The sequence below is a fragment of the Phyllostomus discolor genome, chromosome 4 (genome assembly GCF_004126475.2).
Source record: "Phyllostomus discolor isolate MPI-MPIP mPhyDis1 chromosome 4, mPhyDis1.pri.v3, whole genome shotgun sequence".
NCBI lineage: Eukaryota > Metazoa > Chordata > Mammalia > Chiroptera > Phyllostomidae > Phyllostomus > Phyllostomus discolor.
Genome location: NC_040906.2, coordinates 17,505,595 through 17,533,484, shown reverse-complemented (window position 1 = coordinate 17,533,484; position 27,890 = coordinate 17,505,595). Strand labels below are relative to the sequence as shown.

At 41.0% G+C, this 27,890-nt stretch overlaps 1 long non-coding RNA gene across 1 annotated transcript; it reads left to right on the top strand.

The window, feature by feature from the left end:
* The first annotated feature begins 402 nt into the window (after positions 1 to 402).
* On the top strand, positions 403 to 22,588 carry LOC118499858. The gene is made up of 3 exons (XR_004902406.1): positions 403 to 413; positions 4,476 to 4,478; positions 22,369 to 22,588. It is a non-coding gene; the product is annotated as an uncharacterized LOC118499858 (long non-coding RNA).
* Positions 22,589 to 27,890: the final 5,302 nt, after the last annotated feature.

Here is a 27,890-nt window from a genome sequence, read left to right as displayed (position 1 = left end):
TCAAAGAAATACATCAAGCCTAAAATGATAAATGACAGCATTTTGAATGTAGGAGGCCATTCCTGGCATCATCTTCAAATTATTTTGATAAAGTCACCACATCTACAAGATGTGGTGTATTCTAAACCCCTCTCTGGTGCAGATTTACCTAAGATACTGATAGAATATTTTATACTTCCAGTGCAAATATCTTCCCAAAAAAAGGTGTCAAGCTGTCTGTACAGTACCAGTTATACTCTGGAAAAAATAAGGAAGCAAAAAGCCATCCTAAATCTCAAGGGTAAAGAATCAAGGTGTCAGGGGTATGTCACCGCTGTTAGTAAGACAGCCTACAAATCTACTGATAAAGGGCCTGACTGGAGGAGATGAGCGAAGTAATCAGACCAACTCATTTCATAGCCCATGCAGAGTTAGTGAGAATACACGGGCATAGAATAAGTGTCATCGAAACTCAAAAATATCTGTCCTGTTGCCCACTATCTTTCCATAGTGAAACATTTTTCAAAAATTTATTTGTTTTTAGAAATCACAGAACTAGGCATCTTTCAATGACTACTTAAAGAACAAAAGATTTTGATGGAAGCCCCATTTCCATCTAGAGAAGATCCCCAAAATATCCTCCCAACTGAAAAAAAATTACAATTTACAGTCACCCTTTCTTACACTACACTTTTCTACCTAGGTTTCTTAAATGTATGGGCAAGGTCATGCTTCGCGAATGGGCTCTGTGATGGGAAACTTGGACCAGTGAGGGGAGGACAGCCACGGGGAAATCGTGAGAATGGGGAGTGAGAGGCAGGAGTGAGTACAGGGCCTGTAGAACCTTCCTTGTTCCGCCACAACAGAAGCTCCCGCCCTAGACCTGAAGCGTCTTTCTCTCACTGACAAGGATGAAGGACCTCAACAGGCAGATAGATGACTGGCTGTGACTTATGCCTGCATTCGCGTGTGGTTTGAAATTTCTGAATAATTCAGCAATGGCTTGCTAGGGGGCTTGAAACTCTTTTTGCTCTTCAACGGATAAAGCAATGACTTTAAATCTATGGGCAGTCAGTCCTCACAAGAGAAGAGAGGGATTGATGGGAATCAAAAGGAAATTTTTCGCTGAAATTACTTAAAAAAAAAAAGACGACTTCCTTATCAGTTTACTAATCAAACATGAAGGAACTCTCTCCTACTCGGAATTTTGCATCTTTTCACATGGGCTTCTTGCTTCAAGTTTGAAAATACAGTGTTCCTTTGATTTTAAAGCATAATCATTATTTACATTAATTCTAAGAAAGGAATTGGCTGCCTAATTATAATATTGATGTTTTCTTTGTGTAATTGGGTAGGTCAAGGCACTAATTTGATTCACAGCTGTGGCATGTTTTTATAGACTTTGGTGAACTTTAATTGCTTATAAATATTGGATTATACAACCACGAGCCTTCAATAGAATCCCGTTCAGCCCCATATGCTTTCAAACTTGACAATATGTTGTCCATTTCCTGAGAATCCTTCATTCCAAATGGCCCTGAGGGCGAGAAGGAAAGAAATAACACATATGGCTCACATAGCTAGAGTCCATTAAGATTTTTGCTGTTGACAGCATCTAATGAATTATCGTCAGGAAAAGATATTGCCAATAAGCCCATTCTTCCATAATAATAAAATTGAAATACAAAGACACCACAGCTCAATGCCCTGTAGTCTTATTGTGAAAGTTAGATTATATTTAAATGACGCCCATGATTCCGTAGCCAGCCGTACAGTAAGTGCGAATGGAAACTTCAGACAGGGCGGCAGCTTGGAGGGGAGCAGGCGGCAGCTGATTAAGTTTCCTGAGTTAGATGACAAACGGCCAAATTGGTCTCATGCTGATGCTGGTAACAGCCTGTGCCTAGATAACCCCTCCCAGAGTCTGCCCTGTAGTTCCACAGCCAATGGGGGACTATCACTCTCCTCATGGCTCCTCCAGCACCGTCCCCAGGTTGCAGGGCCTGGGGCTGTCAGCCCTCCCCACCCTTCGTGGTCTAGTTGAAACTATGAAGGGACATCAGAGCTGGGGAGAGAATCCCACTTTTGCTAACAGATTAGAGCTTTGGTTTCTGGAAGCTGCTCGTCACCACCACCCCTAAACAGGCATTCAGATTCCCCAGCAAAAACCATGGTTGTCCTGAAACTATAACTGCCCCCTGCCCCCATCCCATTTCCTGTGGTTCATCCCCCAAAGCCATCCAGGCTTTCTGATGGCTAGCGCTGGGGCAGGTCGGGGACTCTGACTCCTCCTGTTGCCCAGGCCACCACTCTAGCACCAAGGCCTGCTGGACAGTCAAGCATAGCTTCTCTGGTCACAAAGGCCTGGACTCAAGCCCTGCCTCTGGCACTTGAGATTGGTGGTTACACGCTGAAGTGATTTTATTAAACCAAGGGACACGTATCCACTGAAAAGCTGTCTTTTACTATGAGGTATTGATACCTGTTTTGTAACTAAATGCTGACATGTGAACAACTTGATAGGAAAAGATTTTTGTCTGCTCTTATGTTGAAGTACTTCCTCTTGTTTGGGTTCTTGGCACATGGAAACATTATGTTTTGATATTTTTTTTTAATGGCTCTGGTCGCTGTGTGGGAAGGAGCAGGCCAGATACGAGGCTGCTCCAGGAAAGAGGCGACGGTGCCTTGGGTGAGTCGGTAGAGGGAGACGAATAGAACAGCTTTATCGGTGATGTGGAATCTGTTTTCAAGGAGGAGTGGGCAAGCCTTGCGGATGGAGTGGAAGTGAGGATGAGAGAAACAGCAGCCCTCCCAGGGAAGGAACAGTGCTGAGGCCACGCAGCAGCCCCAGCAGCCACGGGGGGCCGTCAGGAGCAGAGCAACTCTGAAAAAGCAAGCCGGACAGCCCTACCAGGAGCCGGCAAGCACCTGGGGCTTCCCAGGAAGACCTGGCGGAGGCTTGGGGGTGGCAAAGTGGGGCCTGGTGTTCTTACGGTAAATGGGATGGGAGCTCAGTTCGTTTTCATTGGCCCCTGTGGTGTTCCGGAGCTGGCTCTCACAAGTGATTGTTAAGCATTCAAGAATTTTGTGGGTCCCATCAGTAGCATAAAATTGCGCAAAGCTGGGAACATTTACTCCACAGAAGGTAGCGAATACTACGTGTCAGGGCTCTTCCCCACCGGTGCTGCTCGTTAACCACTGACCAGCACACCCCTGACTGGACTCCACGTGCTGGAAGGCCCGGAGCACTGGGGATATTCGACTTCCACAATCAGCTCTCATCATTCTCTTTGCCAGCAAAGCAAAGCAAAGCAAAGCATGTGGCCGATTCTCCAAAATTTAGACGCTTTTGGAAAATTCCTTGAGATGCAAAGTCTACGTGTCCTACCAGCCAAACTTCCTAATGATGTTTTCCTGAAGATGATATTAAGAGCATCTTTTGTTCGGTGGCACATATTGCATAGGAAATATTTGGGATCACCAGAACAGCTGGTACAGAATTTAAAACACCCCCCAGAACTAGGCTATAAAGAATGTGCTCAGTACCCAAGTAATCAGGAATTTCCTTTAATGTATTCTGATAAATATTTTATGGTATTTATGCAACCAAATCCTATTCTGATCCCATTACTAACAATAGCAGTATATCATCGATAATATAAAAATGGAATATAATTAAATGCTTTAATTATAAAAATTATCCAGGGGGCTACGAGAGGCATCCTGATTGCTAGAGTCAAGAAATGCAGGACCAAAGAGCTCACATGAACAAACCTTCTTACCCTTTTACTAATTAAAGTAACTTACTTGTCTTGCTTTTACTCTTACCTCCTCCTCCAGTCTTGCACACAGACTATTCTCAGCATGGCAGCCAGAACGATCCCGTTAAAATATTTGCTCTGGTCATGTCCTTTTAGTCTACGCCATCCCTTTCACTCAGGGTCAAAGCCAAAGACTGTATAGCAGTGCAGGAAGTCTCCCCACGGGCTGCCCCGCAAGGCAACTCTCTGCCTCCTCAAGGTTCCCCCCACCCCATTCACTCCTTTGTGACTTTCAGTAAGTCAGGTGCTCTCTAGCATGTGGGCCTGTTTTGGGTTTTATCTTGCTTTTTTTTTTTTTTTTTTTTTTTTTAGCTTTTCTGTCTGTCTCCTGTCAGGTATTTATGGGATCAGCTCCCTTACCTCCTTCTCAAAAAGACCCACCTACTTAAAACTGCAACTCCCAATCCTGAATCCGCATTCCTTTATCTTCTCTTTGCCATTTTTCTATAGTACTTAGCACCTTCTAACAAATGATGCACAATGTACTTACTTATTATGTCATTGTTTATCATGTGCCCCCCCCACCCCGTCGACCGTAAGCTCTATTTGAATGGGGATCTTTGTTTTGTTCAGTAGATTAAATGCATTAATAAGTGGCTACATACTCACTGGATAATTCTGAGACTGTATCAACATAATAGTTAAAATAAAATTAAAGATTTCTGGGAAAAATAGCAAGTAAAATAAAGAAATGAGTTAAATGACATTTTTAAAAAACTCCATGCTACAGCTTAATTAAATCCCAAAAATAAATTTATTCTAAACAAGGAAGGAAAGGAATGAATAAATAAGTAAAACGGTCTCAGCTGAGTAGAAATCAGAAAACCTTGGAATGTTCCCAAAGAGTGAATGCATACAAAGGTTGCATAAATGATGACAAGGCATTTTTAGTAAAGCCTTAAGGGGCAGTTTTTGTCTATGTAAACTCTTAAGCAATGTTATTTATTTTTATTAATAAAGATATCAATTGACCAGCAATTGGTGTCGTAAAAATGCAGCAATGACTCGATAAGTAGCCAGAGTCTAGCTGGCTAGATTTAAGAACTCCCCTTCAGTCGGGCCTGCTTTGAGTTTGTTTATGAGACTGATAACATTCACATAATTTGAACATGAAAGTTTTAGAACATATTAGAAGCTCGATGTAGAATCTGTAAACAGAGATAAATAAATACGTGAAGATCTTGGAAGCAACTCCTCTGGCATTTGTATTTCTTTACTCTTCAGACATCGTCTCAATTTTTAGTTGTGTTAGTGCCCTCTAGTGGTCAGAGTGGTAGCCACAGTTTTGTTAAATCATTCCCTGCCTTCAAAATGGACATCACTGACATTCCAAAAGAAAAAAGAAAATCATCCTATCAACGGAATTATCAATTTTTTAAATGCTGCACTCAGAATAAAAGAACATACAAAAATAAAAAATAATTATACATCGCTATTATAAAAAAAGCTTTGTACACTAACGGAATATCAATGTTTTGAAGAAAGACTTCTGTGGTCAAAGGAGGAGTTGAAAATGTTGTAAAAGCTATGGACCTACTTCTCATAAAAATACACATGCACCTATAATTTCAGAAGTTCATGTAGTATCTGAAATGTGCATCCCAATTTAAAGGTTTGAGGTTTTTATAGTTCTATCCATGCCCCAATTTCCTCAGGACAAAAATCCTATCTTAAATGTTGAGTTTAAATTTCAGATTGGAGAAAGATATGAAAAGTAAGACAATATGCACAATAAGATTATATAGTTTCTATGTAAACATAATAAAACATGCAAACTACAGAAATGATGAACATTAATTTCATAGTAGTGGTTACTTCTCAGAACAAGGGAGGGTAATAACATGGGAGAAATAGAGTTTTATATATATGTATATATATATATATATATATATATATAACTACAGCATAGTTATATCTGTAGTATAATACATCTTCAGAAACTATTCAAGTATAAATGGCATAATTTTATTTATATTTAGTAGATATTTAGATAGTGAATTTACAGAATTTTATTCTTTATCCTTTTCTATATATTTGATGTACTTCCTAATTTTAAAAAGCTAAATTAAAAAAAGTAAAATTATGATGTTAGTAATAAATTATCTAATTTCACTGTCATGTGAAAAAGGTTAATTTTCAAAAACATGCAAATGTTCTGAGAAATGAAGTTAATTCTATGTTGTATAAATGCCCAAGCTTATTGTAAAATATAAGCTAAATATCAATATTACAAAGGAGACTATTGTTCTTTTCACAGAGCCCATAAGTAGAAAAGCCTTCATTTTTATGGTTATAATTTTATTTCTTGATAGAAAAAGAAAAAAAGGGAAATTCTTCTGAAACTAATGTTATATTGGAACAAACCTTATTATCGATCCATTCATTCTACTACAAAATATAATGGGAGTTTAGATAAGGTATTATTCTCTTTGGGGACTTCACATATAACAAAGCCAGCGTGAAGCCGACTCTGCCATCGCCTGAGAGTCTGAACCTAATAGCCGATTAATTGATTCATGCTTGCAGCTGCACTGCCGCATAGCATCCCGGAGCGTTCAGATGCTGCGATCAGATACCTCTCATCGCAATGCAACCAGCAGAGTCTCGTGCCTCCCTTGATTTAAATGGAATGCTGCAGGAATGAGGCAGCACTGGCGACGGGGCGAGGCTGGTAGGGAAGAGCACCAGCTCTGCTTGGCCCCTCAGCTGATAGAGCGGACAGGCGCCAGACATGCCTAGGGAGGTCAGTCATGACCACGGCATGAACCTTCTGTTGGATAAATACATCGTTGGCCTCTGGGGTCGGATCTGGGCTCCAGTCCTCCCGGCTCTGCAATCTTTTTTTAAAAAGCAATGTTCATTGAAGAGGATCTTTGTTGGGCCATGGTATTGAAGGGGTGGAGAAGGACCTCCAGTGTTAGAATAAGGAAAGGGCACTAAATTTTTATGCTTCTCTGGCAATGTTCTCCAGCTGGACTTGGTTTCTTAGAGGTCCTGTCCCTTCTGACTTACCATATCTCATTAAAACAACGTCCCCACCAGCAGCTGCTCTAGAAAGAGAACTAGGCCCTGCTTTCCACCTACTAATTAACTCCTCCAACCTCCTCTTCTCACCCCCCCCTCCCGCCCCCACACTCCACTTCCTGTCTTGGGAAAAGAAGACCTGATCTAAGGCAGAGGATTAGACAGCTGCAGCTTGGATCTTAGTGGGGAGAATCATCCGACACATCTTTCTCTTTTCTTTGGGTTCATCCCCACCCCCCACCCCCCATAATAGAATGAGAAGATTTGGAGGAACTCCTTTCAGTAAGGCCTTTGACAGAAGCCACATAGGGGTGTTTTCAGCCCTGTGTAGTCCAGCACAGTGGAGCCAAACTGAATATTCCATAGTAATCAGCAGCACTCACGGGCCTGGGCTCCTCCTCAGTGCAGGTATCCACCGTGGGGGGTCCAGTACAGATGGCTGTGGTCATACTAGGAGGCTATGTAGAGACTTGATGATCTTGAGGCTGGCCTAACAGCCACTCAGAAATGACTGACATACACTCTTGGAACAGTTTAAAATAGCGGGAGGGAAAAGTAGGATTAAGACAGAATGAAGATGGAGATTCCCTGTATGCTATTACTGTTTTAAGCTATGGACCCATCAATGTGGCTTCCCTAAATCGGTGATATTTCTGAAGCACCTAAATTATATCCCTGAATATCTGCATATTTGTATCTATTTTTCACCTTGTTTATATTTAAGCTACCTCCCAAAGCAAGTGGCATCCATCCTAAATGATTTGTTTTCAAACAAATCTTGCCTTTAAAACATTGGTGGTGAATGTTAATATAATAGGTAAATATACAGCTTTAGTCCAGAAGAATCAGTGTATTTCACCATCAAATATTTTTTAAAAAGCAAATAGCCCTGGCTGGTATAGCTCAGTGGATTGAGCACCAGCTTGCAAACCAAAGAGTCACTAGCTCGATTCTCAGTCAGGGCACATGCCTGGGTAGTGGGCCAGGTCCCCAGTAAAGGGCACGCAAGAAACAATTACACATTAATGTTTCTCTCCCTCTCTTTCTCTCTCCCACCCCCTCTCTAAAAATAAATAAATAAAATCTTTAAAAAAATAAAAAATATAAAAAGCAAATAATCTTATCTTACTCGTGTTGAATGAAATTCACTATAGAATTTCTTTCTCGTGAGGCAAAGCTTGACATTCAACAACTGACACATTTCATTTCAGAGGTAAATGAACATGCTGCAGTTAAATTTGAGAGTCAATTCCTAGTTAGGAATAAATGGAGTAATCTGGGGGAAAATAACTCCTAATTGGAATACACTGAATGGCTATACGGTTACTCATTACAAAGTAGATCTTTAGTAGCCAAGGACTTCTAGAATTATCCTTTGAAAATCCATATGTTTTCAGTGCATAGCATTTTATTTTGGTGGATAAAGCTAGGTTAGTGAGAATAACTTGGTCTCTGAAGGCAGGCAAGCCTAAATTTGAATCCTTGTTTTTCTAGTCACTGACTATGTTATCTCGCTTCAGGCCTGGCACATAGCAGTCAACAAATTGGTTTTGTCTCCTCTGAAACAAGTCTGTATTGGCTTCCCATTGTGGCTGTAACAAATTACCACTAGCGCGGTGGTGTAAAATAACAAAAACGTGTCAGGGTTCTGGAGGTCAGAAGTTCTGAAATCAAGGTGTGGGTGTTAGTTTTAGCAATTTGTGTTTCTCCTGGAGTCTCTAAAGGCAAATCTGTTTCCCTGCCAGGCCATTACCCAATTACTAGGGCATATTAGACACCAGGTAATAAAAAGACTCCTATGGGTCTCGTGGCCAAATTGTCTCAGCATCTCCCTGGAAACACAAATAACCACATTATTCTTCTAATGTGCCCATTTTCAAAGTATTTGGTCTTATAACCCTTTTATACTTTTCAGAATTATTGAAGACCATGAGCAACTGCAGTTTATGGAGGATATATCTATCGGTATTTGCCATGTTCAAAATTAAGACTGGGATTACAAAAAATTCACAAGAGAAAACAGAAGCACACATTCCATTGGCAGTCAGGCTAATGACATCACCACACATCATGGAGTCACTGGAAACTTCACTCTTGAGAGAGAGAGAGAGAGTCCAAGAAAACAATAATATCTTGGCATTATTATGAAAAGAATTTTTGACCTTCTGGACTTCAGGGGACATAAGCAGATACAGCCACAAGTTTGTCTCTGTCACAGATGAAGAAGTACAGCATATTAAATTCAATAATGGTGGGCAAAAATAGCTGACAAAGTGAAGACATTTCCAGACTGAGTTCAAGAACATTAAAGCAAGTAAATACTCCAAAACCAAATACAACTTTTACAAAGTTATAGCTTTCTGTAATCTAGGGGATCTTCAGGCCAATGGATGATGGGAGAGAAGCAGCAACAGCTGCAGAAATTCCACCCCCACCTGCATCTCTCAAAGCAATCGCCATGCTTACTAAGCCATGGATAGCATCGCCCCTAAAGACGCCTACTTCTGGCAGAAAAGGCTGAGCAAGTGGACCGCACCCATCCCCTGCAGATGTAAGCTGTGGGGTGTTAGAATCAACCAGTGAGGAAGCACGAAGAAGCTTTCAAATGGTGCGTAAATTCTAAATCCTGAGCTGACCTTAGAAATCAGTTTTGAACTGGGGAGAAAAGTCAAACCACTTAGGTGAAGTTGGCTACACAAACCATAGCAAGGGACTCAGTGTCAGCAACTATGTTGGGCTCTAACAAACGTTTTAAACTTCATTGTCCTGACCATGATTGTCATAGACAATGCAAGAACTGTTACCCGTTTCATCCATACAGGAATAATACACTCAGGAATACTTTCTCCTGGTTGAGCAGCGTATGCTGTTCCTGGGATCCTCTGGCATTGGTTGGCGGGATCACGTGATACCACAGCCAAGGGAACCTGGCGAACTCGGTGTTTATAATGCAGGAATAACACTAAGACACGACGGGTGATAGGTCTTGGTGCCACACGGACGTAAGTATAGCCTGCAGCCCTTCTCAAGGGGAGCTGCAGGTGAGGCTAATGATCAGCCTCATTCGACCCCTTAATCAGATCCCTAGCCCAAGCCAAACAGAGATGGGGCTTGGGGATGAGCAGAGGAACCCACCACAGCACTACGCGGGGGTCTGCACACCCCCTGCAGGTCCAAGAATCGTCTGCTATTGGTTCGTGACAAGAAAAGTACAGCAATGGAGAGTAAGGATTTAAAACTTTTAGAAAAATTAGACAAAATTGTATGTCAGTTGAAACTATTTAAAATTTGTGGTGCCATTTTGTGTTTTTATTTTCTCTTTTCTGTTATTCTGGTACTTCAGTTTTATTGTATTTTGTAAGAGTATTTGTCTACAACAAATTGATGGTCGGGTGGCGGCCTGGTTTACCATCTATACAGACTGTGAAGCATTGATCTAGATGTTAAGGTCTATTGATTGAAATCCAACAGGTAATCTTTTTATGCAAAAGTACTGATTCTACATAGATATGGTCATTTTAAAAATTTTCCTCCAGTTTGATTAATCTCAGTAAAACGCTTAATGTCACATTTAATGTCAAGATTTAGATTTCACAACTTCTGTACTAAATAGTAAACTAATTAGAAATCATTATGCTCACCAGATATGTAGATTTAATACCATTTATTTTGCCTAGCTCAATGGTTTACGGGCTTTCATGAAACAACACTATTTAATTAAATACTGACAATATACCTGTTTCATATGATGCTAAAGTCAAAAGAAATGACACGTCTAGATAAGTGAGATACAACTTAATTAAGAATATGGATCACAAGACTTAATTCTTTTAAAAGCACTTTTTTTCTTTGGGTTTGTCTTTTTTTATAAAGATTTTATTTATTTATTTTTAGAGAGAGGGGAGGGGAGGGAGAGAGGGAGAGAAACATCAATCTGTGGTTGCCTCCCCCACACCCCCAACAGGGGACCTGGCCCGCAACCCAGATGTGTGCCCTGACTGGGAATCGAACTGGCAACCCTTTGGTTCGCAGGCTGGCACTCATTCCGCTGAGCCACACCAGCCAGGGCTAGGGTTTGTCCCATCTTTATGGTTCTATGCAAATTTTTAACATCTAATACAGATCTCAGAGTATTATTTTTGAAGCTTACAGTTGAAAATGCTTGTTTACAAGCATTCATCTTGCCAAACATAAATATTAAGGTGTTCTGTGATGGGCTTTTGTTTTGAGTTTTCCCACTGATTTGTAAAATTCAGAGTGAGCCGATCCCCTGTGTTAGGTTTTAAAATTTGCAAGCACTGGAGTTCAATAAATCCCAGTTGTTGGAGGGGGGCCAACATCCCGAGATGAAAGAAAACATTACTTGATAACTCCTTTTATCTTTTTTAAGCAGAGAAAAGAAGCCATCTCATTCAAATGCCGATTTCCCAATGAGAAACACACTTTCTGCTTTATCGCCACCATAAGGCAGAAAGAAGACGAGACTGCGGCAAGCAGGAGAACATTACACTGGAGTCTTAACAGCTGACAGCCACACGCATCGGAAGCAGATCTCAGACGGAATGGTTTGCACCTCTGCACAGATACAGCAGTCACGGGGTAGACTTACCCCTTTAATCACAGCAACCAAATCTTCGTCTCTTCTCCCACATTGTAAATATTAAAAATTTTATTATGTTGCTCCTGATTAGAAAAGTAATACATGTTCATTGTAGGAATGTATAATAAGAAAGCAAAAATCATTCACAGTGTTACCACATGTAGAGATAAACATTATTAATACTTGTTTCTGCTTCTTTCCTTTTTTTCCCTATGGGTGTTCATGTATTCTTTTTCTATACAGATGAGATCATTATGTGTATATCGTATCAGTGCATATTTATTCTTTTGTTTACTATTAAAATATAAATACTTTCCAGAGTCAATACAAATTATTTGGGCATATAATTTCTCATGACTGCATAACATTATACTGTATTGAATTTGTAATGCATATGAGCATTCTCCTGTTGTTGGGCACTTAATTTTTTGCAGAGGTTAAGAAGATGGTTTCAAACTTGGTTAAATCCCGGCTGGCTCTGCCATTTATTAGCTATGTGGCCTTAATCAAGTTATTTATTCTCTTTAAACAGCAATTTTCTCATCTATAAAAATTAAGATGATGATGCAAGCTACTTTGTAGGGTTACAAGACAATGCCTATCAGAGAGCTAGCCACGATGCCTGGATTTCCTCAGTAATTGGTAATTATGTTGATATTGTGGTGAATATCTTATTTCATACAGCTTTCATCTAGTATTTTTTTATTTAATTTAGACATGGCAGCAACACTAAACAGAAGAGAAGCCTGTATTTTAAAGAGTACTTTTCAGCTTTGAGTATAACCAGGAGACACAATTGAGCTTTGACTAGGCTTTATGATGATATGGTGATAACTGCAAGCAACCTGATAAGACAACACGGTGAAATTAATGGATTTAAATGCTGTAAGAACAAGAACGTTTCGTGAAAACCTACTTCACTTGTTATTATTCACATATTCCTCAGGTAAGGGTTAAAATGGAAAGACGCCTATGTGGTTCTCTCAGTAAAAGATATTAATGATGGTAGATAGATAGATGGATAGAGCCGGCATGTAACACTTGGACCGTATCTTCCAAGGAACATCACCTTCGACAGGCAGAGGCTCTGACCTGCCAGGCTCACCATCTGCCTTCACCTTCCCTCTCTCTTCCGTTCATTCCTTACCCCACGACTGACACAGAGAACTAGCTGCTGCTTGCTGAGCTACTAGGCAGATGTGGACTACACAGCAAAATACTTTTATACACACAAAATCTGTGTACTCCATATGCCATCAAATACTTTTAAGAGGAAAATAAAAGAAGAACCCAAGATATGTTCACATATGCTAAGGACTGAATTTTGATAAGCCAAACACAATGTGGTGAGGAAAACCAAGCAGCCCCGTGGAGAGGCCATGTGGTGTGGCAGAGCTGAGGCCTCCTGCCTCCAGCCATGAGGGAGAGCCTCTTTGAAGCAAGACCTCCGCCCTGTCAAGATGTCCTAGCTGACCCTGAGCCAGAACCACCTAACTAACCTATTTTGGGTGCACCCACCTTCTTGGCCTAGAGGAAATTTGCAATGTCATAAACATTTATTGCTGTTTTAAAGCACTAAGCTTTGTGTGTGCAGTGATGGACAATACAAGAACTGAAGTCAGTGTACGAACAATATTATTATCCAAGTGCTCACTTAGTTCATATAGACCAAGTAAAACTTTACTTCATAATGTGGGAGAAGAATGTACAATAATAACTAAAAAGAATCTACTTTGGGGTCAGGTGAGGACATTTAAAATCTAGCACTTCACAGGCACATCTCAAAAGAGGATATTCAAGTGGTCTGTAACTATGTGAAAAGTTACTGAACTTCAATAAATCACTGGGGTAATTCAAATGAAAACCACAGGGAAATACAACTACACACCCACCAGAGGGCTAGAATTAAGTGAAACTCTCAGATACAGATTAAAAGCGGACAGTCACTTTAGTAAGCTACTTGGCAATACAGTATGTGCTGAAACTGAACGTATGCCTTCTCTATGACCTAACCGTTCCACTCCCAATAAAGAACCCCACAAAATGTGTATATACATGTGCACCAAAAAATAGAGAAAGAGACGTGTATATGTGTAAAGATATGTATGTACCTACATATCTATATCTATCAATCTAAAGAGAAAGCCAATGGTGAAGTAAATATGGCAAAAAAAAAAGTAACAGTTGAGGAATCTGGGTGAAGGATATGTGAGAACTATTTGTATTATTCTTGTAATTTTTTATGCATATAAAATTATTTCAAAATTAAACATTAAAAAACATATTTAGAATATATCCAACAGTTCCATTTACTAACTGCATTTCCATGGATAAATGGTGAATTTCTCTCTGCTGCAGAAGGCTCTACTGCTACATGGAAATATTAATATCTGCTTTTCAAGGCTATGAAAATGATTTGAGGAAATAATAGGTAACAGTTATTACATAACTTGCTCTAGGCAACAAACCCAGTAAGTGTGGGCCACAATTTGACTCAAGAACTTAACACTCTCATCTAGCACACAGATCAATCAAGCAAATAATACAGTGCATGTCGCATAGCACATGTCATTCATGGTACCTATGATGATGGTGACAATGATGATTAAATTAGTTTGCTGGAACTGCTATAACACAGCACCACTAATTAAGAGATGTTAAACAACAGAAATGTATTCTCCCATCATTATCATTCTGGAGGCTAGATGCCCAAAATCAAGGTGTTGGCAGGGCCATGCTCCATTAGATCCAGGGGAGCACCCTTTCTTGCTTCTCCCACCTTATGGTTATCCTAGGCATTGCTTGGCTTGTGATAGCAAACTCCATTCTCTCTCACACGGCCACCTTCCCTCTGTGTGCGTGTCTGTCTCTTCTCTTCTTATTATAAGGACACTGGTCATATTGGATTAAGACCCCCCCTAATTCAGTATCATCTCATCTTAACTTGATTACATCAGGAAAGACCTGATTTCAAAATAAGTTCACATGCACAGGCACTGGGGTTCAGGACCTCAACAGGTATTTTGAAGGGGCACAATATGGCCCATAACAATCCTTAGGAACTTTCTGCCCTATTTTTGCTGAACAGAGTAAGTTTAAGTGGAAGAAGTCTCCAGCTGAGTACTGAGGAGTGAGAAGATGATACTTGGTATGAAGAAAATAAATCCTTTTATGGCTCTTTCTTCTGTTTAAAAAAAGTGAAATGGAGCATCTCCAATTTGTTCTCAGAAATGTGGTCATTTCAAAGTTTATCCAAAGGGTGCAGAACAGGGGCTAATGGCTCGAGAGTACCTGAAAAAGGCAGTTTCAAAGAAACGATGTTGCCCGGGGTGGTGTGCCTCAGTGGATTGAGTGCCAGCCTGTGGACCAAAAGGCTGCTGGTTCAATTCCCAGTCAGGACACATGCCTGGGTTGCAGGCCAGGTCCCTGGTTGGGAGCCTGTGAGAGGCAGCCAACTGATGTTTCTCTCTCACATTGATGCTTCTCTCCTTCTCTCCCTCCCTTCCATCTCTCTGAAAACAAATAAATAAAGTCTTTTAAAGAATGATGTTAATAATACTGATTACCACTCAGGGTAATAAATGTAAAATATTATACATACATCAGCAGGAACCCTGGCAAACTTATATTTTGCTAAAGGTTTCTCTTTCTCTCTTAAAAGCACGTTTGCCCGTGGGAAGTGTGTGTGTGTGTGTGTGTGTGTGTGTGTGTACTAAATTTGATAACTGGAGTCTTCTAAAAAGAGAGCATTTCTTTATCTAACATTGGAGGAGGGGTGGGAAAGAGGAAACAGAGAAGGTTTGACCTGGAGTCTAGTGCCCACCTTCCACTTCATGGTGCAGCCTCCAGGGATGGTATCGCAGCTTGAGCATTCAGAAATAGCAAGCCATGGGCTACTATGTCTAGAGATCACATGGGAGAGGAAGCTCAAACACACCCCTGTGAACAGAGCAGTGGATTTTCCAGAAGAGAAATAAAGGTTTGTATAGTGTAGGTAGGGATAAGAAAGCAACTGCAGAGAAATGTGGAATCAAGGGCAGGAGACTGGGGAGAGAATCTGAGTTGTGTCCACAAAGGGAATCCTTAACAAGGCTCTAGCCTTTGGGAGCTTTTCTCTTGGGCAATAGGAATAATGATGTGTTAAACATAACATAAACATAACATAAAGCTTAAGATGTTTCTCTGTGTCATTGTTCTCTTTACTTCCAACATCACAGGTGAGTCAGATGTATCTCTACAGTCTAGCGCAGCAAGGTAAGGCATTAGCGGCTGAGTAATAAAGGGAAGTATACCAAGCTGCTCATCTATCCCTCTGCATCCAGTCATGGGAGGTCTGTTTTCCAGAATACGTAAGCACTGACAGCATCAAAAGTTAGTGGTCAGTCCCAAAGCAGAACAACATGAGAGAAGGGAGAAGAGAAAGCCAAAAAAGGCAAGAGTCAAGTGGATTGCTCAAGAGTTGGAGTAAGATAACCGATGTATCCCAAATATTCTAGGGAAAAAAGTCTTGGGAGACTGATGAATCAGGAAAGGTAGCGTGATGCTACACAACCATTGTACAAGCTTGCCCCCAAACTGCCCTCCACTTCCTCACTTACTATTGGCATCATATGCCCACATTTACATAAGTTGTATTAAGAAAAATTACCAGAGCCCTGACTGGTGTGGCTCAGGGCATCATCCCATAAACCTAAAGGTCCCAGGTTCAATGATCCGTCAGGGCACAGGCCTCGGCAGCGGGCCAGGTCCTGGTTGGGGTGTGCAAGAGAAAACCGATCGATGTTTTCCTCACGCATCAATGTTTTGTCTCTGTTTCTCCCTCCCTTTCCTTCTCTCCAAAAATAAATAAATAAAACCATTTTTAAAAAAGAAAAAGTACCAGAAATTTGGAGAAAAGATGATTCTGGTATCTTTTAGTATCACGGCTGTTAGGGTCTAAGGTACATGAAATTTGAAGTTACATGTTTAACGTGTGGAAACTGATCACCTGCAAATGATTTCGGTCCTAAGGAGAAGCCAACACGGAAGGTTATGGTTTATTAGCATGAAGGACACTGGCCAGATTTACATATACTCTAGCAATCTAATTTCAGAATTCTTTTTCATCACTTTACTTTTTAAAAAACATGTATATTAGTCTCATATTCTTGTTTGCCCTGGTTTTGTTGACATACTGACTGAAAGTAAAATCTTTAATCCATGCTATTTACTTGCATGCAAATTATCTTTGTATTTCGAAGTTATACACTTGTATACGTTTGTAGAAAATCATATCAGAGGACATATGCTTTCATTTTGAGCCTGGTTAGTTAGAGATAAAATGGACAGAAGGGAAGAACAAGAAAGAACATTATCAGACATTTCAGGAAGTACATTTGTAGTCTGTAAAAGCAAACAACATTATAATATTTTATGTTTGACTATACTGAATGAAGCTTCATAATTTTATTTTGGCAGTGAGAATATGTAAACTATAGCAATAATTTTCAATTGGAGCATGAGAATTTTATGTCCACTAAAACAGGGGTTATGAATTCAAAAAGACTGCAAAGCATTCCTTTAAGAAATTGTTCAGTATTTTAAGCCTCATGCCTGGAAGTATGATGCACTATTCTTTTTATTATTTCTACTACTTTTAAATTGTACAAATAAACCAAATGTTGTGCTTGTCACAAATAGGTTTTAAGAGTTTACATTTGGTGTACCATAAATAATCATTTTGTAAGTTTACTGTGGTTTGTGACCAATTAGCTCAGCTTGTTAGTTCCTTTGTTAATGAGGCCAAAGCTCCAGATCTGATCCCCAAATAATGAAGCTAATCTTACAAACTCATGCTGTACCATTGGTCACAAGAGAGATCTAATGATTAGTAAGAATCTGGATGAAGCAGCACAAATCCATCAGCCCCCAAATAATTGCCATTGTGCCCCCCAAGTTTCTTTGGCTGCTAGCATCCTTTATTGTAGTATGAGGGTATAGAAACACATCAAACCTGGGGCTAACGATAGCCGGTGACTTATTTTGTAATTAATGAAAGATAGAAAGGATGTTGATCATAAAATGTCACAGAATGCTTTAGTTTTAATAAACCATTTACCAAAATGTGAATGGCTAGGGCTTCTCCTGTGTAGAAACATTAGCTTTGCTTTAACCAGGGTTGTAAATTGGAGCTTTATCTGATGCTGAACTACCCATGGCTTATATTTAACTCACTCTGAGTTAATTGGCTTATCTGGGAACGGTTGAATCCCTGTTGTCAAAACAGTTATAAGAATGTTACAACCCCTGCAGCCCTGCTCTGCCATAGTCTTTCTACCACTTTAAAACACATACTCCCCTCCCAGAATGTAAGGAGTCAGGCTTTCTGTTTTATCTGACAAAAGGTGAGTGAGAGAGAAATCATCTGCTGAATGTCATAAAATATTCTTACCTTCTATCGGGTATTCTTATTGATTGATTTCCTATACTAAATCCAACAGGATTCTATATCAAAAGCTGAAGGTTCTCTAAAGTCTATGTTGTGCTTGTTTTTCGCCAAGTCCATTCTCTTTTAAGGAGGTCGTTTTCTTTTTCGAGCCACACTTTCCATGCATTCAAATGAGAAAGGCTTCTCTCAGAGGCTCCAAGGCTCTTTCTTCCATTATTTTATTTCGGGAGATGAAATACGTTAATAAAATCATCTCACTTATAAATAAAACTGACAGGACATTAGGTGGTGGTAAGGCTAAATATAGAGGAAATTGCGCAGAAGAGGGGATAGACAGCACGGGAAGATGCGGCGAGGACTTGTAAACACCTGAGTAGCTAACTCCCTCTTCCCCCTCACGTCTTTCCTTAGATGTCCTCCTCTCGGTGAGGCCTGCCCTGATCACTGAACTGCATTGGTTTGGACTCTTTATCATACGTTCTACTTTTTTCCCCACAAGAGTTAGGGTCATATTTATGGGTATATTAGAGGGATTGCTTATTACCTGCCTGCCCTTACTCCATGAGGGCAGGAACTTGTGTCTGTATATACGCAGGACTCTGCAGCAGTGCGTGGCACAGAGTGAGTGCTCAGTGAACTGACACTGAGCTGAATGAAAAGTGAGGTCAGGGAGGGCCTCTCCGAAAAGTTGACAATGAGGAGAGATGTGAGGTTGGTAAGGGAGTAAAGCTTGAAGGCGGATGCACGCCTGGGATGTTGAAGAAGCAGCCTTGATCCCACAGGGCTGCAGCAAAACAAGCAAGAGGGGGAATGATGGAGGAGGACAGGGAACGAAAGCCAGACAGCATAGGGTCTGCAGGTGAGTGTAAGTACTTTGGCTTTGACTCAGAGTGAGAGGGGACGCCACTGGAAGTTTCAGAGCAGAGCTGGATCACGATCGCATGTGCCTTTAAAAGGACTTTGCTGTCTGGCTACTCCGTTGAGAATAGACTGTAGGGAGCAAGAGAAGAAATGGGAAGGACAGTTAGAAGGCTATTGTAATACCCCAGGAGGGAAGTGACAATTACTTGTCCAGATTGATGGTCGTAAAAAGTGGTTAGGTTCTTGGGGGAATGGAGAAAATGTTGATTCCCACTTTGATTTTGATGGTCAAACAGTTCAAATGCATTGTCTTTATTGACTTCCCTAAATCCCCCAGCAGTTTATGCTGCACTTACCTTGAGACTTTGTCAGTCTCCCAACAGCTGCCACACATTGCATTGCACACTCTCAATATTACTACCCTGGATCCTTTACAGGAGCCCAGAACCTTTCTGAAAATTACATGTCCTATTATCCTGGCAGCTTGGGGTTCAATATGTATATGTTATATATAATAGTATATGTTATATATACATAGTATATGTTTTATATGTGTGTGTATATATATATTTTTTTTAAGATCAAGTTTGCTTTGCATCGGAGAGCTGCATGCATGGGAGCAGAGCTCATCCAGAGGGATGTACCCACGGCCCTGGGTAACCACAACAGGAAGAGTGAACTCTTAGGGTTCTGCTGGCGCCCCGCCTGTAGGTCTGTCTAGCTGTCCCCTCAGGCATTAGCAGTCAGCTTCAAATCCCATTCCTTGTCTCCAAAAGCTGTTTATAATGGTTTTAAAAGACAATTTAGGTGACATATACAAACTTTAATACTTCCTGGACAGTTGCTGTTTGGTGAACTGCAAAATGGGGTAGAAAGTGAGAAGCCTTCATAAGAGAGAGAAAAAAAGAACAAGGCAAAGACAAATGGAAACTATCCCATTGGCCAAGGCCTCAGAGTCAACTCATTTGGGGAGGAGAAAGAAGAACTCCTCATCCAGAGGTTCTTGGAGACGGGGACTTCCGCAGAAACGACGGATAAAGAACCAGTTTCACCACAGGCTAACTGATACAAACAAGAGTTTTGGTCCCCCAGTATACTGCTGGACACAAAAACATCAGCAAACTTCTAAATAAAGACCGTAAGCACTTCTAATATTAAACATTGAAGTAAATGTGAGCTATCCATACATTTCAGGAAGACTGGTTAAAGCAAGTCATTCATTCTTCTCCAGCATACTTATCCCACACCAGGGTTGCCAGGCAGCAGGCAGGGCACAGGCATGGCTCCACCTTAGGCCTAGAAAGTTATTTCAACACAGTATAACACATTATTCTCCGAAACAGCAGCTTAGAACAATACACACGTCACCTCCCAGTTTCTGGCAGGGGCCTACCAGGGTGCTTCTGGCTCAGGGTCTCTGGCGAAACTGTAGCCAGACCATCAGCACGGCTGCCAATGTCTGAGGGCAGGACTGCAGCTGGAGCCTCAGCTCCCCAGCCCTAGAGCCTCGCCAGAGGACTGTCCCCACCCACGCACCATGGCTGCCGACCTCTCCCGAGCTAGCGAGAGACAGGCAGGCAGGATAAGGGAGAATCCGAGGAGGAAGCTGTCCCATCACCTCTGCAGTGGGTTCAGGTCACGGAGACCAACCCTGCTGCCGTGTGAGACGGGGCCACACAAGTGTAAGAAGATCAGGTGGCAGGCATCCTTGGGGACCATTTTGGAGGCTGATCGCCACAAACCTTTTGATCAATTTCCATGATTTTCTGCACAATAAGGTCCTGTGTACCATCAAGAGAATGGTAATGCAATATTTGTTAAACAATACTTCACTCTTACTTCCTTACACGAGGAAGCCCAGAGGAAGGATTGTCTGCCAAGTTGCTGACACATTTTGCATTTAATGTTGGCACTGTCTTGATTTTACCATGCGTCATTGAAAAGATTTTTTTTTTGGTTTGAAAACTATTTTCTTAATGTTCCTAATGCTAATGTTACAGGGTGCAGCCAAGAGGGAGGATCCCAAATGGGCATTTGAAATGGGGTCCAGAACTTAAGGTGTCCAGGAGATTTTAAGATGTCTTCACCCCATTCCCCAGGTGTGAGTTGGGGGAAGGGGCACACAGAGCAAGAACATACAGGGCAGCTTTGCAGCTAATCCATGGCGTGGTCATTTAACATACCTATAGCCTTTGGCTGGTCACTTAGATATGCTAAATATCTATGGCCATGCTCTAGGCCAGGGGGATGGAAAGGGACCTCCCCCCAAGATGAGACTGGGGGGTAGGTCCCCCGAGTTATAGCGCCTACATGGGAGCTCAGAGAAGATTGGCTCCATGACATGGGGTCACACCTGCCCAGACCCACGATGGTGACCAGAAAAGCTGGAGAAGACAGCAGACTGAGGGCAAGTGTGCCCAAGTGTAGGAGGAGTCAGAAATGGGGCTGCATAAGAAGATTGGCGCGGGGATTTAAACCCAGACACGGCAGCCATTGAGAGAGAACCACACGGCCTGGACAGAGTGGGGACTCTCCCTTCCCGTGGCCCTGGGAGAGAGGACCACGTGCCTTTGCCAGAGTGGGGACCCCCCCCCCCGCAGCTTTAGAAGGGGGAACCACCACCTGGTTTTAGCAGAGATCCCGGTGACTCAGCTGAGGGTGCTGGGAACCCAGGGAGGTCTCCCAGTCGAGATGGAGTACTAACTGGGAGTAACCAGAGGACTGCCTGAGCCATGGACTTCTATTTCCTTTCCTGAAATACGGTACTCTGGACTGGGCAAAGGGGGAAGGAAGGAAGGACTGTGTTTGTTTGTGGGTGTTTTTAGGGAGTTTAGGATTTTTGATAAAGACATTAGGTCACTACTTGAAGTTTGTATAGCATTAAATAAACATTCCTTTCCTTTTCACAAATCTCTGGCATTGAGAGACGTCTCTCCTCAGGCGGCGGACATAACGGACCCGGGGCCTTCTTTCAATAATAGTATATCGTCCCAGGCCCCCCTTGTTTGTTCTGTAACACTAATTCAGTGCAAGTTACATAGTAGGTATCCTATAAATGTTTGTTGAATGAATACATCTTTCAAATGATCTAATCCAATTCTTTCATTTTGATATTAGCCCATGGTTTCTCAGCCCTACAAAAACCCTGGTGCCAAAGCAATCATATTTTCTCCGTGTGGAAAATTGTCCAGCCATCTTTGGCAGATGGAAGTATATTAAGACAAGAAATAGGTAGTACTTCGTAAGGGTGCAGTATAACGGTGGAGAAGGCATCCGCCTCCATACTGTTATTGAGCTGTGTTGCAAAGCCCACCTCCAGCAAAATATCTTCTCTTTTGACACCAACCACCACTACTACCTGACCTAAAATTGGGTATTGTCTTTTTTAAAGGAAAAAAAATGCTTTTGAGAAGGGAAGGAACCCATAGGATTCTTCCTTAACTTTGCTAATGAATCACAAGTCATCTGGTAAATACCACGTTGAGATTTCAAGTGAGAACTCACTCTAAGGCGATGAGGTACAAGATAAATGTACTTGAGTATGAAGCATGAAGAGGGAGGATTAGGAAGGCAAGGCCTAGAGTAAGAAGAATACAGAGTAAGCAGAATATTGCACCGCTTTCTTTAAGAGATTATCAACACAGGGGCACTTCTAGTCAAGATGGCAACATAGGCAGACAAGGCTCACCTCTTAGCACAACCACATCAAAATTACAACTACAACACAGAACAACGCTCACTCAGGAATGTCAGAGTTGAATGGAAGTCTGACAACTACAGAATTGAAGAAACCATTTCCATCCAGACTGGTAGTAGGGGTGCAGAATCAGAATGGGCTGGCCCCCTACCCACATGGGTAAAAATTTGGGAGGGATACATCAGGAAGGATACACGGGAGCGAGGAGTCCCAGTCCCACACCAGGCCCCTGGCCCAGGACTCCAGTGCCAGGACGGTAAGTCCCCACAATTTTTGACTGTGGAAACCAGCAGGAATTGATTTGGTGGAGGAGACTGCTGGACCCCTAAGCAGTTCCTCTTGGGGAACCCACACACACATGGACTCACCTACTCAGACTTGTTCCCTCTCAACTCCAACACCAGAGTGGCAGCTTGAAGGGTGCCAGTGCTATACAGGGACAGACTGAAGGGCCTGGCATTGGGCGAGCAGAGGCCATTGTCCCTCTGCTGAGCCCTCCAACCACAGAGCCAGTAGTCTGGTGCCATATCTGAGTCTCCATCAACCTGGCTAATACTGTGTGACTCACCTTGGAGATACACAGAGGCTCGACCCCACCCATCTCATGGGCCCAACCAATCTGCTTTTCCATACTTTTCCATAAGACTGGCTGGTCTTGGCTCCTAAAGCCTATCAAACATGCAACAACTGGCTTCAGTGAGCCCTAGCAGCAGCCAAATCAGAGCAACAGCTTGGCTTCATCTGGGAATCTCTAAGCCCAGCATAAGTAGCAGCCATCTCAGATTGCTTTACAGTTCAGGCAGGGTGCCCTGAGCAAACAGAGGTGGGGGCTGACCTTGACCTGTACCACCCGGGAATCCCCAGGCCCAACACACCCAGTGGACACCTACAGACCACATCGGAGCACCACCACCCTGCCCCTGCACAGCTCATCCTCCACAGAGGATGGAGGTTGGGGATCAGTGGTCACAGCCAGTCCTTGCAGCTGACTGGCCTGGGGAGAACCCTCCCATAGACCTGCCAACAGCAACCAAAGCTCATCTACAAAAAGAGGGTGTACTCAGCCCACACAAAGGGTGCACCTCAAGTACCCAGCTTGGATGACAGAGAAGTCTGTGTCACTGGACCCCACAGGATACCTACTTCATTAGGCCACACTACAAAGACATGGAGTCAAAGCAGCTCTACCTAATACATAGAAACAAACACAAGGAGGCTGTCAAAACAAGGAGACAAAGAAACATGCCCCAAATGAAAGAACAGATCAGAACTCCAGGAAAGAATTACACAGAAAGGAGATAAGCAATCTATCACATGCAAAGTTCAAAACACTGTTTATAAGGATACTTTAGGAACTTAGTGAGGACCTCAGCAGCAGAAAAAAGACCTAGTCATAAATGAAGGATACACAAATTGAAATAAAGAACAATTTACAGGGAAACAACAGTAGAATGGTGGAAGCCAAGAATTAAGTCACTGATTTGGAACATAAAGAAACAAAAAACAACCATGCAGAAAAGGAAGAAAAAGGAATCCAAAAAAATGAGGATAGTGTAAGCAGCCTCTGACACAGCTTCAATTGATCCAAGATTCACAACATAGGGGTGCCAGAAGGAGAAGAGAAAGAGCAAAAATTGGAAATCTATTTGAAAAAAAAAATGATGAAAGAAAATTTCCCTAATTTGCTGAAGGAAATAGACATGCAAATCCAGGAAGTACAGGAAGTCCCAATTATGATGGATGCAAAGAGGCCCACTCCAAGACCCATCATTATTAAAAGGCCACAGATTAAAGATAGAGACTCATAAAAGTAAGAGAAAAGATGTTAGTGACTGGCAGGTTGCCAGATGGGAGGAGGAAGGGGGAGAATGGGTGAAGAAGGGAGGGCATTAAAAAGTACAAATAGGTAGTTACAGAATAGCCATGGGGATGTAAAGTACAGAATAGGAAATGGAGTAGCCAAAGAACTTATGTACAATCCATAGACATGAACAGTGGTGGGGGATTGCCTGAGGGAGTAGGGGGTGCTGGGTGGAGGGGGCAAAGGGGGAAAAATCAGGACAACTGTAATACCATAACCAATGAAATATAATTTAAAAATAATAAAAGATTATCAACACACACAAACGTAAATATGAATGCATACCCATGTGTAAACTTGAGTTATTTATATACAACATTTCCTAAAGTTTGCAACATACTTTCTTTTTTTATATTTTCATTTTCTTAAATTGGAATACAACTTTTTTTAAAGATTTTATTTATTTATTTTTAGATAGAGGGGAAGGGAGGGAGAAAGAGGGGGAGAGAAACATCAGTGTGTGGTTGCCTCTTATGTGGCCTCCACTGGGATCCGCCAGCAACCCCAGGCATGTGCCCCAACCAGGAATCGAACCAGTGACCCTTTGATTCAAAGCCCACACTCAGTCCACTGAGCTACACCAGCCAGGGCTGGAATGAAACTTTTAATATAGAATGTTATACCTCTCCTGCTCAACAATAAAAAAGTTGATATAAAACCAATGGTACACCTTAGCACTGAAAAATTCAGCGATTGCTCCTTTTAGGCAGAAATTCATGCTCCTTGAAGGATGTCTTTCATTCTTAGCGCTCTTAATACCCATTAAACTGAGCACAGACTTTAGGGAAAGGCAATTTCCCTAAGGGAATTTCTAAGGGAAAATGCAATTTCAACTTTACTACTTCTTAGCACCTTGAGCTTCTACAGGTCTTCATATTCTGCTTCTGAAAAATGGGAGTAAGAATGCAATTTCCTCCATTGCATTACAATGAGAATAAGTGATAAGAGCGATTCATCGACTGGAAAGCATGGTAGTTGGTTATCTACAAATGAAGTAGGCTATCTTTGCTTCAAATTCTTAGTTGATGCTGATGACCCAAGGAACAACCTTTGCTGCTCCCTAGTGGTGGTATCTTCTGGGAACACTGTCTAGAAATAAATCATCTTTGCTTTCCTTACTCTTTGACATGCTTAATGTTTTGTGCAGAACAACAGCATGAACCCATTGCATAAAGAATATTTATAGAGAATAATTGAAGGAGAAAATGGTTTAAGTATTCTGCAACTTCACTTCCTTGAACTTCTCCATTTCTCTGCCTTTATTAAGCTTAAATGTCCTGAGTGCCCTCCATTTAATCATTTCTGTCCCTTGTCCTTCATACCTTAGCAAGCATGAATTTTGGATGGGGAGAAACAAGCCTATAAATGATTTGTGCCCTGAGTACTTGGTTCACTGACATTCACGTTCTCTTACACATAGATCCTCCAAGCCTTTCCTAGTTTGTTTTATCATTAAAAATAAAAATTAATAATGTTATTTAAACAAAGCCTTTTCTAGATTCCCTTCACTTTTAGACAAGTTAAAAGTTCTTCTTGAGAACAAAAATCATGCTTATTTTTTATTATGTTATTTCAAGGACCAGTCCTTGCCCTGTACTCTCTTGCTATTATATCCATGCTGATCAATGGTACTTCCAAAAACAAACAAAAAAACAACAAAAAAAAAACAAAGGAGACATTCTTAAATGCCTATTGAAAACCCAGCACCAGAGCCCAAACAGATTATGATTTGGGTTGCACAAAACTTAAACTTAAAAATTATATTTATTTATAGTCACCATCCCTTAACGTTTAATGGCAGAAAAGTGATAATAGATTATACTTATGCTTTTCTGAAATAATTCTGCTGCTTGGAAATTTTTTGTCATGCAAATTCATGTAGTCAGTGTGTGGTCTCATGGGTCTGATATTTAATCTTAATCCTAAACTAGAATTTGGTGGGGGTTGGGGTGGTGGAGGAGACATATGACAGATGACAATTGTGTCTCATGTGCTAACTGAGCATATGGAGCCTTTTTTCCTCTTCTTGAAGAGCTACACATTTTTTGCTCCAAGAAAAACATTGAAGTGTTTAATTACGCTCTTATTGTTCCAAGTGATCAAAAATATTTTTCTTTTGCTATTGATTTTTACATGGAACTCTTCCTAGTATCGGACTGAAGGTTTTATTTTAATCTTGTACACAGACCTTTTTCTCTCTAAACACAAGATATTGATTTCAAGGTCTGAACATACAGTAATATAATACTAAAGATTTGATTTTTTTATGAATAAATTTTGAGAAAGTACACCTGATTTAATGAGTCCATCTTTATGAAGCATAGAGAACAGCGTGCAGCATGTAGTGATACATAATTGTTGGCTATATATTTACAATGCCACAGAGACACTGCACAGCTATATATTTGTAATGAACATTAGACATTGCTAGAAGTCAGTATACCGTATGTTGTTGAAAGAAGTTATACAAATAAATATAAATCCATATAAATTACTTCCTTTAAAAATTAATTCAGATAAGATTTTTATGAAAATCCTAAACTATGGCATTTTCCAGGTATTAAGCCAACATGTATACTTTAAAATCTATGTACATATGCAACTGCTTTATTTCTACATTTTAAAAATGACACACTGGCAAGCAGCCCTGAAATAAAACAACACTTTCCTAAGGTGGTCACTTTTCTGCTGCTGAGCATGATGGGAAAAGCAGAGTTCACCCACTTCCTCAGAGTCCTCCATAAGAACATAAGGAGAGTCTATATCAGGCTGTGTTCTATTTCTGGTTTTTGAACATGATATTTTATTTTTATTTATTTTTTTATCCTCACCCGAGGACATTTTTTTCATTGCTTTTTAGAGAGAGGGAGAGAGAGAAAAACCTCAATATGAGAGAGACACATGGATAGATTGCCCTCTTTGTGCAGTGGACCTCAGAAGGTAAACACCAGGCAGTGCCTAGGATCACTTATGCTGGGAGGGGAGATTGAATCAGCAACCTAGGCAAGTACCCTGACCAGCAGTTGAACCCCACAACCTTTCAGTTATGGGATGATGCTCCAATCAACTGAGCCATACCGGTCAGGGCAAAAATGATAATTATATTTTAAAAATCAAGTATTAATTTTGCTTTTCCTGCTGTTAGAAATGTACCTTATCATACAACTCAAAATCAAGGATTTTAGAGTCAGAACTTACATTTCTTGTCCAGAGAACTGTGATTGTACAGTATCATTTGTCCTTGTATATTACCCAGTATCTTAGAAATGGGAAAAAGATATGAAGAATGCCTCTGGAAAGTAAGGCACCAAAATCATAAATTCATGTAAACTACATTCTGTAAAATCCACCCTAAGCCTCTGGAACTTGTAAGAATTCTGGCAAAATCAAATATACCACATTTCTAATTTTAGATAATTCCTAAAATTTGCAATTTATACTTGAATCTTGCTATATAAACAGCATCAAAAAGTATCAAGTATAAAGCATTTTAAAGAATTCTGTACCTTACCTCAGTTGGCAATTGATGTAATAATTCTTGGATTCTGTTGAGATCAGTGGTGTCAAGTAAAAATATAATAAGAACCACATATGTAATTTTAAATTTTCTAATACTCGTA